The sequence below is a fragment of the Ursus arctos genome, unplaced genomic scaffold (genome assembly GCF_023065955.2).
Source record: "Ursus arctos isolate Adak ecotype North America unplaced genomic scaffold, UrsArc2.0 scaffold_16, whole genome shotgun sequence".
Taxonomy (NCBI): Eukaryota; Metazoa; Chordata; class Mammalia; order Carnivora; family Ursidae; genus Ursus; species Ursus arctos.
This window is the reverse complement of record NW_026622830.1, coordinates 18,208,605-18,225,425: the sequence shown is the minus strand read 5'-3', so window position 1 is coordinate 18,225,425 and position 16,821 is coordinate 18,208,605. Positions and strand designations below refer to the sequence as shown.

Below are 16,821 nucleotides of genomic sequence, written 5' to 3'. Positions count from 1 at the left end.
TCCAACAAGGCCCAAATCTCACCTTGGGGGTGGGGGAGAGGCACTTGCAAGTTTGTTCTCTCCTTGGTCACTCCACCTCAGCCCTAGAGATAGTAGACGCTGTCTCTAGTTACTATGCCTATATTCTTTTTTTTTTAATAATGATTTTTTATTATATTATGTTAGTCACCATACAGTACATCCCCGGTTTTCGATGTAAGGCTCGATGATTCATTAGTTGTGTATAACACCCAGTGCACCATGCAATATGTGCCCTCCTTACTACCCATCACCGGTCTATCCCATTCCCCCACCCCCCTCCCCTCTGTAGCCCTCAGTTTGTTTCTCATAGTCCATAGTCTCTCATGTTTCATTCCCCCTTCTGATTACCCCCCCTTTCTTTATACCTTTCTTCCCCTACTGATCATTCTAGTTCTTATGTTCCATAGATGAGAGAAATCATATGATAGTTGTCTTTCTCTGCTTGACTTATTTGACTAAGCATTATCTCCTCCAGTGCCGTCCATGTTGTAGCAAATGTTGAGAACTCATTCTTTCTGATTGCTGAGTAATATTCCATTGTATATATGGACCACAACTTCTTAATCCAGTCATCTGTTGCAGGGCATCTCGGCTCCTTCCACGATTTAGCTATTGTGGACATTGCTGCTATGAACATTGGGGTGCATATGGCCCTTCTCTTCACTACGTCTGTATCTTTGGGGTAAACACCCAGTAGTGCAATGGCTGGATCATAGGGTAGCTCAATTTTTAACTTTTTAAGGGACCTCCACACGGTTTTCCAGAGTGGCTGTACCAACTTGCATTCCCACCAACAATGTAGGAGGGATCCCCTTTCTCCACATCCTCTCCAACAATTGTTGTTTCTTGCCTTGTCTATTTTTGCCATTCTAACTGTATGCCTATATTCTTTGGAGCTCTCTTTCTACCCTTTTAGGCACCCACCACCTTTCATCAGCTAATAATTCTTCATATTAAAGATTCCTTGTTCAAATTACTGGTGTGGTTTCTGCCTCCTGAGTGGCCCCAATTGCCAATTAGACAAGTTTCTGGGATTAAAAAGGAACTGGTTTGTGGGAGCAGATGGGGGGAATTCAATTGTGTGTATAACAGTATTTACAAAGTCATGACTTCATCCTCAAGAGAACACTGTAAGAAACATATAATGGTGTCCTGATGTCAGAGCCAGTCTTCTGCCTGTCCTTACAGTTGGGGTTCTGCTGGCCCAGCCCAGCCCAGGACCTGAGCCAGACATGATGGACAGGATCCTGAGGCCTATCACAAGGCGGGGCCGAGAGTCACATCTTGATTATAAATATGTAGTTTCTGTTGGACCAGAGATGAGTTTGAATGTCCATAAAACCCTCCCAGCTCAAGGCATTGTCTGTCCCCACCCACCACTCTTCCCCCAAAGGAAGCGAACTCTGCACCTACTATGTACGTACCCCTGCGTTAGGTTCTGAGTATGCAGCCCCGAATAAAACCAGAGACCTTCATGTAGCTTACAGTCTAGTAGGTGAGGCAGACATTGGTCAAATAATCAAAAAACATAAATCTTACACAGTGCATGGTACCGTGAAATCCACTAATAGGAGGCTTTGGCTCAAAGATGTTCAGGGAAATAGTTCGGGTAAATCTAAAGGGAAAAAATAGGGGTTAAATTAGACGTATTAGTCTCCTCGGGCTGCCATAACAAAACACCGTACACCAGGGAGCTTAAACAACAGAAATAAATTTTCTCACAGTTCTTGAGGCTGGAAGTCCAACATCAAAGTCCCAGCCAATTTGGGCTTTGGTGAGAGCTATCTTCCTGGCTTGCAGATGGCCGCTTTCTTGCTCTGTCCTCACATGACCTTTCCTCAGTATTTGTGCACAGGAAGAGAGGGAAAATGAGCTCTCTGGTGTCTCTTCTTACAAGGACACTAATTCTACTGGATCAGGGCCCTACCCTTATGACCTCAATTAATCTTAATTACTGCCTTCCTCCCAATAAAGCCACACTGGGGGGTTAGGGCTTCAACATATGAATTTGGGGGAATACATACATTTGGTCCATAACACTAGGCAAATAAGGCAAAGAAGAGTACTCCCTATAGAGAGAGCAGCACACACATAGGCCCTGTGGTCATCAAGATACGTGGTGGTTTAAACAAAGAAGAAGGAAAATGTACAATGAGGCAGATAATTGGAGGAGATAAGGTTGGAGAGGTGGCCAGTGGCCAGATCATGTACAGCCTTGAAGGTCATGGTAATAATTTAAGTCATATCCTAAAAGCAATGAAGCTTTACTGAAGTGAACGGAGTAGGGACAATATGCTGGGTGGAGACCAGAAAGGAAGGCTCAGAATAGACCCAGACAGAACAATAATGAAGCTGTCTGGGGTGTCTAGGCTCAGTCAAGACTACACAAGTGGTCACTGGCTAGCCTGGAGGAGTCCCCGGCCAGGAGGGTTGCCCAGGACCAGAGAAGAGAACCTGTTTCTGGCCCAGGGGGATTTATGACATGCAGCTTCTCTGCAGTCTTGGCTTCTCTCCTGCTGTAGACCCCATGCTTTCTACCACCTCAGCGAGGACAGACAGCTCTGTGACTGGTTCCATATCTCTAGCCCAGTCTGGCCCAGCTTGCCTTCCTCCTTTTCCCATACTGGACCACAGAACTAAAGTTCAACATGCTGTCCCCCTAACGAAGCAGACTGACCAGCAACTGCCCAGCCCTTCTCCAGACTCTTCAGTGTGACATTCAACCCCTGAGCCAACAAAACTCTTTACACTTGACTTTCATCTAGGATCCTGAAGAGCTTTAATTTAAGAGAAGATGTGAACTGGAAGTGATCCATTCCTTTCACAGATGGTTTCAAGTCATCTGAGTGGCCTAGATAATGTCAAGCTCCGAATACAGAGCAAAAGGATCCTAAACTGTTAGCATTCCTAGGGCCCAGGGGGGGAAAAAATCTCTTTGGCGCAGTATGTTAAGTGACCCACTCTTGGTTTTGGCTCAGGTCAAGATGTCAGGGTCATGAGATTGAACCTCACATCAGGCTCCACACTCAGTGCAGTCTGCTTCAGATTTTCTCTCTCCCTCTCTCTGCTCCTCCCACTTGTACTCTCTCTCAATCAAATAAATACATTTTTTTAAAGAAGATCTCTTTGGAAGAGGTTTACATCATTCTAATCTTAAAATGGTTTCTACAAACAATTTTTAAAATGCACTACAATGCCTAATGCACAGATGCAGCCAGACTTACAAGAAGACAAGACACCACAAGAGGAAACAAGTAAAACAACAAAGAAACAGACTCATGATGACCCCAAATATGGGAAATTATCAGAGACCAAAAAACAGCCAAACACAGTACATTCATGGAGAAAAAAGCCAAGCTTAGACAAATAAAAATCATGAGACACCACTTCACAATCATTAGGATGGTTATTATCCAAAAAAGAAAAGAAAAAGAAAAAACCAGATGTTGGAGTAGATGCAGAGAAATTGGAACACTTGTGTGTTATTTGTGGGAACGTAAAATAGTGCAGCTGCTGTGGAAAACAGTATGATGGCTCCTCAAAAAAATTAAACATAGAACTACCACATATACCAAAAATTCTACTTCTAGGTATATATCAAAAAGAACTGAAAGCAGGAACTTAGAACAGACACTTGTATACCCTTGTTCGTAGCAGCAGTATTCACAATAGCTAAAAGGTGGAAGCAACCCAAATGTCCATCGATAGATGAATGGAAAAACAAAATGTGGTGTATACACACAGTAGACTATTATTCAGCCTTGGGGCGTGGGTGGCTCAGTTGGTTAAGCAGCTGGCTCTTGATTTTAGCTCAGGTCACGATTTCAGAGTTGTGAGATCGAGCCCCACATCCAGCTCCAAGCTCAGCAGGCATTCCACTTCTCTCCTCCCTCTCCCTCTGCCTCTGCCCCTCCCCAAGCTCACACGCACTCTCTCTCTCTCTTAAATAAATACTTTTAAAAAAATAAAGAATATTATTCACGCTTAAAAAGAGAGAAAATTCTCGGGGTGCCTGAGTGGCTCAGTCGGTTAAGCACTAACTCTTGCTTTTGGCTCAGGTCATGATCTCAGGGTCGTGAGATAGAGCCCCACATTGGGCTCTGTGCTGGGTGTGGAGCCTGCTTAAGATTCTGTCTCCCTGTCCCTTCCCCCCCCCACCACCACATGGGCTCTCTCTCTCTAAAAAAAAGAGGGGGGGAATTCTGATACATGTTACAATATAGATGACCCTTAAGGACATAATGTTACATGAAATAAACCGGTCACAAAAGCACAAATAATGTATGACTCCATTTATATGAAGTACCTAGAATAGTTAAATTTACAGAGACAGAAAGCGGAATGGTGATTGCCAGGGACTGGGAGGAGGGATGAATGGGAAACTATTGTTTAATAACTTTTTTTTAAGTTTTCAGTGTTGCAAGAAAGAAAAAAACAGTTTTCAGTGTTGCCAGATGAAAAGAGTTCTGGAAACTGGTTGCACAAAAATGTGAATGTACTTAAGACTAGTAAACTGTACACTTAAAAACAGCTATGATGGCAAACGTTGTGTTTATTTTACAATATTGAAAAATCTAATGGAGAAGATAAAATGGAATAATAAAAAAAAACTGGATCCAAAAGAAGAAAGAAAAAAAGGAAAATGGGAACAAAACCCAGATAGAACAAAAAGAAGGCAACAGGATTATAGATGTAAATGATTTGTAACCATATCTGCAATTATCTTAAATGTAAGTGGACTAAATATTCTAACAAAAAGAAAAAAGACCAACAGGGCAAATTTAAACAAAATACAAGACTCAACTATATGATGTTTATGACATACTTTAATATGAGGACATATAGGTTAAAAGATAAAGGGATGAAAATATTCTAGCTAAAATTTTAAATAAGAAGTAATATCTATCTTATGCAAATTCTCTCCAAAAATAGAGGGAACACTTCCCAACTTATTTTATAAGGTCAGCATAATTGTACCACCAAAACCTGGCTAGAACGTGACAAGAAAAAATATAGACCACTATCTCTCACGACCACCAATACAACAATCCTAAACAAAATGTTAGCAAATCAAATACAGCAACAAATTAAGAGGATAAGAAATCATAACCAAGTGGAGGTTATCTCAGGAATGCAAATTGGTTTAACATTAAAAAATCAACCAGCCACATTAACAGAATAAAAGGAAAAATAATTTGATTATCTGAATAGATGCTAAAAAAGCATTTGACAAAATTCAACACTTACAGCAAAAAACTCTTAGCAACCTAAAGATGGAAAACAACTTCCTCAATCTGATATAGGATGTACGGGAAAAAAACAGAGCCAACAGCATTCTTAATGGTAAAATAGTGAGCATTTTCCTCTCTAAAATCAGAAACAGAGCAAGAATATCAGTTATCACCACCTCTAATCAACATTTTATGAGATGTCCTAGCCAGGGCAATAAGGCAAGAAAAAAAAATGTCATAAAGAAAGGAAGGAAAAAAACAAAACTATCTTTCTTCAAAAATCACATGATTGTATAGGTAGAAAACCCTAAGGAATCTCAAATAACCTTTTAGAACCAATAAGTCAATGTCTTAGTCTGGCTGCTATAACAAAATATCACAAATTGGGTAGTTCATAAACAATAGAAATTTATTTTCCCCCATTTTGGAGGCTGGCAGTCTGAGATCAGGCTGATACCATGGTCAGGTTCTGATGAAGGCCCTTTTCCAGGTTGCAAAACCAATATACCAAAGTTAACCTTACTTCTATATTCCAGCAAATGTCAGAAAATTGTTTTTTAAGAATAGTCAGAATAGGTTTGAAATAGCAAAAAAATACAAAGTACCTATAAATGGATCTAACAAAAGACATGGATGACCTCTATGGAGAAAACCATGAACATTTTAATAGACATTAAGGAATAATGAGAGAGAGAGCATGTTAATAGATTAGAAGACTCAATACTGTAAAGGTGTCATCCTCTTCAATTGGCTTATTGATTCAAAGAAATCCCAGTTGATTTTCACATGGCACTTGACAAGATCATTCTAATATAAAATTTATATGAAATTGCAGAAGGCCGAGAAGAGCTAAGGTCCTCCTGAAGAAGTACAAAGTAGAGAGGATTTATTCTATCAGCTAACAAAACTTATAATAAAGCTCTAATAATTAAGACAGTATGGTACTGGCATAAGAGTAGACAAAAACCAATGGACCGAAGAAAGACCCCCCCCAAAAAACAGATTAATGTTAGAGATAGCATTGCAGAACAGTGTGGGGAAATGATCTTTTGAATAAATGGTGTTGAGTCAATGGAATAGCCACATGGGAAAAATGGCATTGGGATCCCATCACACACCATACTCAAAAGCTAATTTCTATTAGATCATGGACTAAAATACAAAAGGTAAACCAATAAAGCGTTAGAAGATAACATTCAGTATCTTTATGATATCAAGGGAGGAAAAGGTTTCTTAAACAAGACTGGAAAAGCACTAACCCACAACTGAGAGACTGATCAATTGGACTTCTTTACAGTTAAGAACTTCTGTTCATCAAGAAACATCATTAGCCACAGAGGAGAAAGATTAACAACGCAAATAACTGGCAAAGGGTTTATATCCAGAATATACAAAAAACTACTATAAAGAAATAATGAAAAATACAGAGCAGTGGAAAAATGGGCAAGAACAGGGTCTTGGCTTCACAAAGAAAATCCAAATGGCCAATAAACGTATGAAAGGTGCTGAGCCTCATTAGTAATCAGGGCAATGAAGCGGAGAGAACACCTATTACAGACCCACCAGATGGCTAAAGTACAAAGTCTGATAGTATCCGTTGCTGGTGAAAACTGTTGGCAAATGCACAAAGGGAGCTCTATTGCTGGGGGGAGTGTACTTGTATAATCATTTTGGGAAACAGTTTGGCATTATTTAAGTTAAGCATAGGAATACCTATAACCCAGCAATTCTGCTCCAAAGTATATACCTAAGAGAAATCCAGGTAGACAGGTAGACATGTACAAAAATGTTCACAGCAGCATCATTTATAAGAGCCCCAAGTTGGAAACAACCCATATGTCAGCTGGTAGAAGGGATAAATTATGCTATATTCACTCAATGGAATGTTTTATGTTGCACAAAAAATGAACCACACCTGCACACAACAACTTGGAAGACTCTTGAGTGAAAGAAGCTAGACACAAAATAACATCCACATTTAATGACTGTTTTTATATAAAACCCATAACCAGACAAAATTCAACATGCTCCCTGTCCCCACAATCTTCGCCCCTCCTGTACTCATGAGATATGTGAAGAATGGTAATAAAAGATGGATTTGCGGCTGAGTGGCTCAGTCGGTTAAGCATCTGCCTTCAGCTCAGGTCATGATCTGAGGACCCATGATTCCAGGGTCCTGGGATCAAGCCCCACATGGGACTCACTGCTCAGCGGGGAGTCTGCTCCTCCCTCTCCCTCTGCCCCTCTCCCGGCTCTCTTGTTCACTCTCTCTCAAATAAATAAAGAAAGAAAGAAAATCTTAGAAAATAAATAAATAAAAGATGGATTTGCAGGGTCCCTGGCTGGCTCAGTCAGTGGAGCATGCAACTCTTGATCTCAGGGTCGTGATTTCAAGCCCCACATTGGGCGTAAAGATTACTTAAAAAAAAAGATTTGCAAACAAGTTGGGGAATCACTCTTTTGTCTCCAGCCACAACCACCAACCTGCTGGAATATCTCCAGTCTGGAGGGATGATGAAAGACAATGGTCCTGGAGGTGAGCTGAAGGAAGTCATTGACACAGCTGTCTGATGTGGGGGTGGAGAACAAGAGTCAGGCACCCCTTATGTTGGGGTTCATTATGAGGACCTCAGTGACATTTTAATAAAGTCACTCAAAGATAAGGGACTATAATGATGAATTTCTAGTGTATTAAACCTTCATGGGAGACCTGGAGACCATGAAGTGGGACAAGAGTCATGGGCAATTTCTGAAATGCACAGTGCACTAGCCAAACAGGGCCAGGCTCTTTTTTGCAAGATTCCCAGCAATGAACATAATTTTGTGTTATGTGTATTCCTTTTCGGGATATCTAAACATTTTTCATTAGTACAACTATGGGATTATATGACACACTGTTGAACTTTTAAAAAACTTAACAACAGGTGTTAGACATCTGCCCATTTGAACCCGTATCGATCTACTTCTTACTTGGAGGTGATGGGTACGTTCATTATCTTGATGAGGTGGTGGTTTCATGGGTAATTTCACATGTCAAAACGCAAATCGTACACCTTAAATAGATGTGGTTTACTGTAGGTCAGTCCCACATCAATAAAATGAGGAGTGTTGGCGCTTTCAAGCTCTTGGACTGCTTTCCCCACTTAGCTCTGTAAGTTTCACCCACGCTGTAGGATCCACACCTATTTCATTACTTCTCAAAGCTGTGTGGAATTCCGAGGTAGGCGTCCACCGTGGTTTACTAGCTTCTTCCTTTAGCACTTCCCTTGCTTCCCGTTCACCCATGCCATGAGTAATGCTATTCTAAATACCTCCTCCTTGTTTTATGTGTATCTGAGCAAACTTCCAAAATACATCACAAAGAGCGAAACGGCTAACCTCTGTGCCTTATGCATACTTAATGGTACTGAGAACTACCTGCTTATCTTACAGAATGGCTAAGCAAGTTTCTATTCCTGCCAACTGGGCACGGAGAGTCCCCAGTCTTCACTAGGGTTTCTGACTCTTCACGCTGCACGGATGTCAGTGCCTCGTCCCTCCCTCCCCCTCATTTGGTATTGACTTCAAGGTCGCTGACGAATAATTCTTCAGGCCGTGGCACACGGCTGTGGCCATTCCCGCATGCTTAGCGGATGGAATTTCTCTCCATCTCCACTTGGTTTTTAATCATGTTTTTGGGGAAGGCTGCAGGTTCGAAAGGGGAGCTCTACAGCCCATCTTTCTGGGCACTCCCTGGCTGCCTTGAAAGGTCCCATCTACATGAAGGAACTGGGCCTTGGTGCTGGGGCCAGTGTTTTAAGCTGCAAGGAATGCAGTGACTCAGCTGGTCCTCAGGGACACCTCTGTGAACAAGGCTGAGGGAAGGAAGTCATTACACAGACAGCTGGGCTGTAAAAAACAAAAATACTCCACACACCAAACTCTACAGAGTAGTGTGGCTATGTGTCCCATGACTGAACGGGACTGCTTCTGCCACGTGGCACTCGGCTCAGGATATGTGGCACACAGCCCTCACCCGCTGCTGGCCGGCTGCTCCTCTGAGCTGCTTGGAAAGCTGGCTGGGTGGGGGCCCCAAGGAAACCTGTGACAGTCCTCCCCCCACCCTCTCCACTCTGCCCGTTTCTTCCCTCATCAGCTCCTTCCTCCTTCCTCCCTAGTCCTCTTGCCCTTGAACAAAACAAAAACAGGAATTTAGTACTTCACACCTGCTGGAGACGTGGCAGGGACACAGCGAGGTCAATACACTGGTACCCCGGGAAGGCCCTCCTGAGTCAGGCAGATGCCTGTGACAAGTCATACCACCTAGGCAGGGGCTGGAGTCCTGGGGAGAGAGGCCAGAAGGAGATGGGCCAGCGGCAGGGGATGGAGACCCTGAGTTAGAGGCAAGACCATCAGAGATGTGGACACTCACCCGCGAACGTTTCCCGGAGACCTACTATGTGTCAGACACTATTCTTGGAATATATCAGCAAAGACAGGTCTTGTCTTCATGGTCCTACATTCTCGTGGAGGGGGAGGCAAATGCCAAATACTATAAATAAGTAAAATATATAGCACATAAAAGGGTGGTTCATGGGCCTGGAAATGATTAGAACAAGAAAGGTGGATGGGGGGCGCCTGGGTGGCACAGTGGTTAAGCGTCTGCCTTCGGCTCAGGGTGTGATCCCGGCGTTATGGGATCGAGCCCCACATCAGGCTCCTCCACTATGAGCCTGCTTCTTCCTCTCCCACTCCCCCTGCTGTGTTCCCTCTCTCGCTGGCTGTCTCTATCTCTGTCGAATAAATAAATAAAATCTTAAAAAAAAAAAAAAAAAGGTGGATGGGAGTGGTCAGGGTAGAAAAGTGACACCTGAGTCATCTTGAGAGGCATGAGGAGTGAGCCATGAAGGTGTCTGGGGAAAGAGCACGGTGGGAACCTCCAGGGCAAAGAGGTGCTTGCGGATCCGTGAGGTGGTGAATGGGCGGCTGTGGAGTCAGGGAGGGGGATGGAGTGGAAGACGAGGGTGGCGGTGGGAGGTGTGAGACTGGAGCCATGGAAGGCTTCTGAGCAGAGATCCAAGCAGAACGGATTTTGGGTTTAACAGCATCCCGCAGTCAGATGGCTTTGACCCCTGGGAGTATGGCGCAAAGGGAGTACAAAATGAAACTGCAAATCTTGCCAGAGACGTAGATTTTATGAAGGAATGAGCACGATGATGGCGAACAGCTCGAATCACACAAAGCACTGGCAAGTGAGGGCCTGTTTGTGTCAGGTCAGAAAAGGACAGTGACAGGGTAAGAGTTTCCAAAGAATGATTTAAGTCAGAGGTAAGTCTTTGGGAAAACCAGGAGAGCCCCAAAGTATTTTTGGATGGTCGTGCTTTTTAGAACGTACAAAGTTCCATGAAGGATGTCAGACCATGCAATCTATGCCCATCTCCCAAAGCATTTATTCTGTAGTCATTCTAAAAATTAGGATATGGTCACATGTATAAACCAAAATTTGTAGGTATAAGATAATAAAATTCTGTTCAGCATACCTTGAAGTATATGTCAATAACTGGTTTCCTTTTCTTCATATGTAACAATGGTTCCCACTAAGCCAGGTTGTAGTAAAGACTAAATAAGAGCATTGACTCGCTGACAGACGCAACTAATACTTATTGTAGATCTTCTTCCACGTGTCACGCACCAAGAGAGAATCTGGGGGCAAAGGGATGTGCAAAAGTGCCTTCATGAAGAGATAGCATTCATCAAATGGTTTATATAACTAAATGGTCACATAAAAGAGGAGGATGAAAAAGCACATTAAAAAAGAAAGAAGAGGCATATGATGCTACGAGAGCCTATGTCAGAGAGTTAACCTGGCCGGAAAGTGTATTAGTTAGTTACTGCTCCATAACGAGTCACTACTGACGTAGAGACTTTGAACAACATACATTTATTATCTCAGTTTCTGAGTCAGGAGTCTGGGCATGGCTTAGCTGGGTCTTCCACGCAAGGACTCCTAAGGCTATGAGCAAGGTGACAGTGGGACTATATTCTCACTTAGGGGCTCCCACTCCCTCCGGTTGTAGGCAGGATTCATTTTCTGGTGGCTGCAGGACTGAGAACCCTGACTTCTTGCTGGCTGTCCTCAGGAGGCTGCCATAGGTCCTCGAGACTGCCCACAGCTCCTTGCCTTGTGGGCTTCCTCAACATGGCCATTTACTTCATCAGGTCAGCAAGGAGAGTTTCCAGAGCTCGTTTGCTAGCCAGACTCTTATATAACATAGTCATGGGAGTGACATCCCATCACCTTTGGCATTTTCTATTGGTTAAAAGAAAGTCACAGGTCCCACTCACACTTAAGAGGAAGGGATTACACAAAGGCATGAACACAAGGAGGTGGGGATACAGGGGGTCACCTTAGAGTCTGTCTGCCACTGAAGGTTTCCCTGAGGAAGTAACAGTGGAGCTGGGAACTAAAAAATGAGTTGGCAGGACACCTGGGTGACTCGGTCAGTTAAGTGCCTGTCTTCGGTTCAGGTCATGATCCCGGAATCCTGGGACTGAGTTCCTCATTGGGCTCTCTGCTCAGTGCTCAGCAGAGAGCCTGCTTCTCCCTCTGCCTGCCATTCTGCCTGCTTGTGCTCTGTCTCTCTTTCTTTGACAAATAAATAAAATTTTAAAAAATAAATAAAAATAAAAAATGAGTTAGCATTAACTACATAAATAGAGGGCAGGGGGAGAACTGTCTAGGCAGAGAGAACAATGTAAGCAGGACAGTACAATAACACTCACAAAGGTTCTGGTACAATGACTAGCAGTGCTGTCGCCCTTGGGCTTAACAACCATCCATGGCTCCTCAATGCCCATGGTTTTGCCTGACATTCAAGGCCAGATGGGTCATCTCCTTGCATTCACTTTCTCTCTCCAGCATCTATGCCTCTACTCACCACTTCCACCCACTTAGACTGCCCTTGCCCTATTATATATACCCCATCTATATATAAATTCAGAGCCCCGCAGAAATGATCTTCGCTAAACAATATTTTTGAACGTCTATTTAAGTGGAGGGCACCATGCTAGACCCTTGTTGAATTGCAAAGCATAGGGAAACATGGTCCTGGATGCCAGATAGTGGGTGGGGGCAGAAGGTATACCCAAATAAAAAGAGGAAGAACAGGAGGTCCCCTGCTGAAGGTCAAGCCCACGGGGCAGCTAAGTCCTGCAGAAATTTTAGACAACAGAAAGTTCTACTTCATACAGTGGTTAATGATCTTTCAGTATTCTTCCCTAGGCTAGAAATTGCGAACGGATTATAAGGTTCAGCCAAACTGACGCTTTTTCGGGAAGGACAGTTGGAATCGGGAACTGCCCAGCCTCAGTCCACACTGCCAGGCAACCTGGCCAGGCCGGGTCAGTCCTCGGCTGGCAACAAAGGCTTCGTTGGCAGGAAGAGGGGATAGCCACGGAAGTGTCCTGTGCTCCAGCCCAGGAATCCCTGGCCACATCCAGGGCCTGTCCTTGAAAAGCTGGAAGAAGAGGCCCCAGTAGCTCCACGGCCTTTGCCACATCAGCAGGAAAAAGGGAACACGGGAGGCAAAAGCAACCCAGGACAGTAGCCCAGAGCCCGGCTTCCTCCAGCCAAGGATGGAGGGCGGAGTCCGAGGCAGGGGGTGGGGCCGGAAGCGGGGGCGGGGTCGGATGGTGGGTGGGGCCGGGCCCTGCTTCCCCAGTCCCGCCCCTCAGTCCCGGAAGGAGAGGACTTTGAGCTCGGCGACTCGGGTCTTGGAACTGAGCACCTGCCCTCTCCTGTGATTGGGGGTTGAGTCCCTGCAGACACCTTGGAGAGCAGAAGAAGCCTGAATCTGGGGGTGGGGGAAGGCCTGGCACCCCCTTCATCTCTACCCTCCACCCTCATCTTCCCTAGTGCTCGCTCCACCTGGAAGCCAGAGGGCTTTTCTCAACACCCACTAAAGCTGTTTCCTTTGCTCTGAGGGCAGAGGACCCTCCCCCCAGTCTGATACCTCCTCCACCCCCCATTGTCTTCAACTTCATCTTCAAGACTGAAGCACCCCCAGGTAGCTCTGCAGGGCCTTTGTACAAACTAGTCCCTACACCAGGAACATCATTCCCACCCTTCATCTAACTAATTACAACTTATTTTTCAAGCTCTGGTATCTACTAGGAAAGCCCTCCTTGACCCCTCCTATCCTGCTATGGGCTCCTGGGCGTGGCTCACCTAAGCCTAGTCATCTTACATCGCAATTGCCAGACTACCTGTCTGTCCTTTCTCTTCTCCCCACCACCCCAAGACTGTGGGGTCTCCGCAGCATCTCTAGTGCCTGGCCCTGCTCACTGAGATCATAAACACCCTGCCTGGCAGTCCTCTGCCATCCTCTAGACCTCTGCCTGGTGACAAACTCCTGCAGTCACTTCACCTCTTAGAGCAGCAGGTCTCAAAGTAGAGTGCATCAGAAACACCGACAGCGAGGGAGGTGGGGTATGTCTTATTAAAATACAGACAGCTGGGCCCTCCCTGAGTTTCTGATTCTTAGGTGCGGAATAGGGCCCGAGAGTTTACTTTTCTAAAAAGGTCCCAGGTGCTGCTGCTGCTGCTGCTGCTGACACAGGAACCTCGTTTTAAGAATCACTGTGCTGGGGCATCAGTTTCTTTATCAATAAAATAGGATAACTTCTGTCTCTGTCATGTGAGGTTTTGTGAGAATCAAATAAAATCATGCAGATGAGGAACTAAGCATGGTGCCTGCACCCAGTAGGTGCTCAATAAGTGTTTGCAGTTGCTGCTGGGAGTGGGAGGGACACATGCCATCAGAGAAAACATGAGCGGTAGAGGTAGGTCAGGGCCCAAGCAGGTCAGATGGGCTGGCAGAAGAGCAAGGCGCAGCACAGTAGCCAGGGAGTCCAGGTTGTGCTGTGGAGGCAGATGGGAGCCATGCACAGTTCTGGAGCAGGGTAGTGACAGATGTAAGCTAAATGTAGCAACATTGAGCAGGAGGCACAGCAGCAAATTCCCTGTGCTGGGTTTTCCTTGGCTGTTTGGCCAGGCATAGAGCTGCCAGATTTAGCAAATAAAAATGAAGGATATCCAATTAAATTTGAAGTTCAGATAAATAATGAATTTTTTTAGTATAATATAGGTCCCAAATTGCTGGGACATACTTACACTAAAATAAACTTTTGTTATTTATCTGAACTTCAAATTTAACTGGGTGTCCTTTATTTTTATTTGCTAAATCTGATAATCCTAGCCAGACATCAACTGCCTGCCCCAACCCCAAGCCTCCATACTGGAGGCAGCCAGCCACAGTTTCCTCTGCCTCACTCCCCCCCTTTCAATGACACCACCAGGAGTGACTGAGGAGCTGCCAAGACAAGTGGTCACCGGTGCAGGCCTGGGTGAGCAGGTCCTCCCACTTCATGCAAGGTTCGCCCAGCAAAGAAAGTGAGGCACAGTAAATAATCACTGGGTCTGTAATTTAATGAAGCACATAAGGTTACCAAGTCCCATAAAGAAGGAGGTGCCACCTGCACTTGTGGGTTACTCAAGAAACAAACAGATGTCAATGGTATGGGCCCACCTGGTGAGTGTACCCAGAGAGGAGAAAATAGCCTCTATCCTTAACCCCAGAAATGATCAACACAAGTGCTCAGACTGCTTGCATGCTCAACCTTGGAAACGGTTATATAAATGGCAAGCGAGAACGGGGCGGGGGGGGGGGGTGTCCCTGCCTCCTTCAGCTCACTTGGGCATTGGGATAAGTCATACTACCAGAGGCTGCCTCTGTCTCCCCCACCCCCATAATCACCAAATCCCAGATGATTCAAAGTTCCGGAAACAAGCCTGTTGGAAATCCAATTTCTGCAACAACCTTTAGAGCAACTTTTTTTTTTCTCTAACAAGGAACAATGAAAACAATATGCGCTCCATTTTTTTAAAATGTGATAAACATTACTGAACCCCTAGTGTGTGCCCTGTGCTGTGTTCAGCTGTTTAGCTCAGTTCTCAGCCTTGACTGCACATTGCAATCACCTGCAGATTTTCCAGGTGATCCCAGTACCCCAGGTAGCAGTATTTTCCCCAGGGCATGGTGGTTTCAACACACAGACAAGGTTGAGAACCACTGATGTAGTTCGTCCTGCTTAATCCTCACAATATGATATTGCAAGGTAGGTGTTATCTCTGTATTGCAGATGAGGAAATGGAGTTTCAAAGAGGTACGGTGACTGTGACCTGTGTAGTCATAATCTTGGACCTCTCCTTTCCTCCCAGGCTCCCTGGAGGGATTCCTATGTTCCGACGGTTAAATATCATGGGTATATATATAATGCTTCTGCAGATATGTTCACAGCGTGGCTGCCCTCGGGCCACCTTGAGGTAGCTCTGCTCCCAACAGGGCTCTTTGGAGATGCCAGACTGACACTAAATGACTTTTGCTGTTAGTGAGGACCCCTGAGGCCAGTCACGCCATCCAGGTTCTGGCATCTTGGGTCACAGAACAACGGCGGCCACCTCCCCCTCCCACCACCCAGGACCCTCTAAGCCTGGCTCTTTGCAATTGCGCCCCCGCCCCAAGCTTTTCCTCGGCGCCCTCCCCCTTCACAGCAACCCCCTCACCTCCTGATTCTTCTCAGCGCATCTTCTTTGCAGGAGTCCTACGCCCACACAGGTTGTCAGGTCTCTGATCCAGGACAGGCCGCGAGCCACAGATCCGAAGGGAAAATCCATGCCCTAGCCGGAGTCCTCGCCCGTGGCTCGCGGGCCCACGGATTCTTCAGGCGTGGGCGCACCTGGGCTCACCTGTGCCCCTCCCGCGGCGCCTGCCGGCTCAGAGGACTGTCAGCTGGGCCAAAAGGCTGGTCACCGCCTGCCCTCTGCTGGCCGGTGGCAGTATTGAGCCCGCTGCCGCTCCACCGGTGCGTCAGATGGATGGAATGAAGGACAGGGCATTTATTGAGCTCCTGCTGTATGTCAGGCCCTGAACTGGGAGCTGGGGTGTAAGGATGAACGCGACCTGCTTTCACAAAGTTCAACTTCAAATGAGGAGACAGACAATAATCAAATAGTCATTCAAGCAAATATGAAATTACAACTGTGGGCTATGTGACGTAAAACGCGAGCCTCCTGTCCAGTAGACGCGGTGTAATGGCGGGGCGGGGAGACGGTCAGGAAAACTGCCCCTGAGAAGAGGAAGTGCCCCTCAAAGGGGCCAGGTGCCCCACAAAGTCATTTCACGTAATCCTGAAAATCCTACAAGGTGGCTATTCCCTTTGACAAAGCAGAAAACAAGCTCAGATTGGGGAAAACTTATCCAAGGTCACACAGAGAGCTGGAAGCAAAGCCAGGAGGGCCTAAATCGGCCCGATTCGAAGATCCCCGCTTTTCCTCTGCTCTTGGCGGTGGGACTGGTGGCAGGCCACCGGGACGTCCCATCTAGCAGTTTTAGGGCGCGGGGCGGGGCTGGGGTGGAGCCTGCGCGGGGCGGGGCCTCAACTCCGGCCCCGCCCAGCCTCTATGGGTGAAAGGGCGCCCTTGGGCGTGGGGACTGGGCGGAGGCGGGGTGTTTTCGGGGGGTGGAGCCTG

General features: G+C 45.7%; 1 protein-coding gene across 1 annotated transcript in view; it reads right to left on the bottom strand.

The window, feature by feature from the left end:
* The window catches only part of ZHX3 (zinc fingers and homeoboxes 3), a 129,564-nt gene extending 112,908 nt beyond the window's left edge, over positions 1-16,656 (bottom strand). The window contains exon 1 of the mRNA XM_044385826.3: positions 15,856-16,656. The gene's annotated coding sequence lies outside the window, so the exon portion shown is untranslated. The remainder of the gene's footprint in view (positions 1-15,855) is intronic.
* Positions 16,657-16,821: the final 165 nt, after the last annotated feature.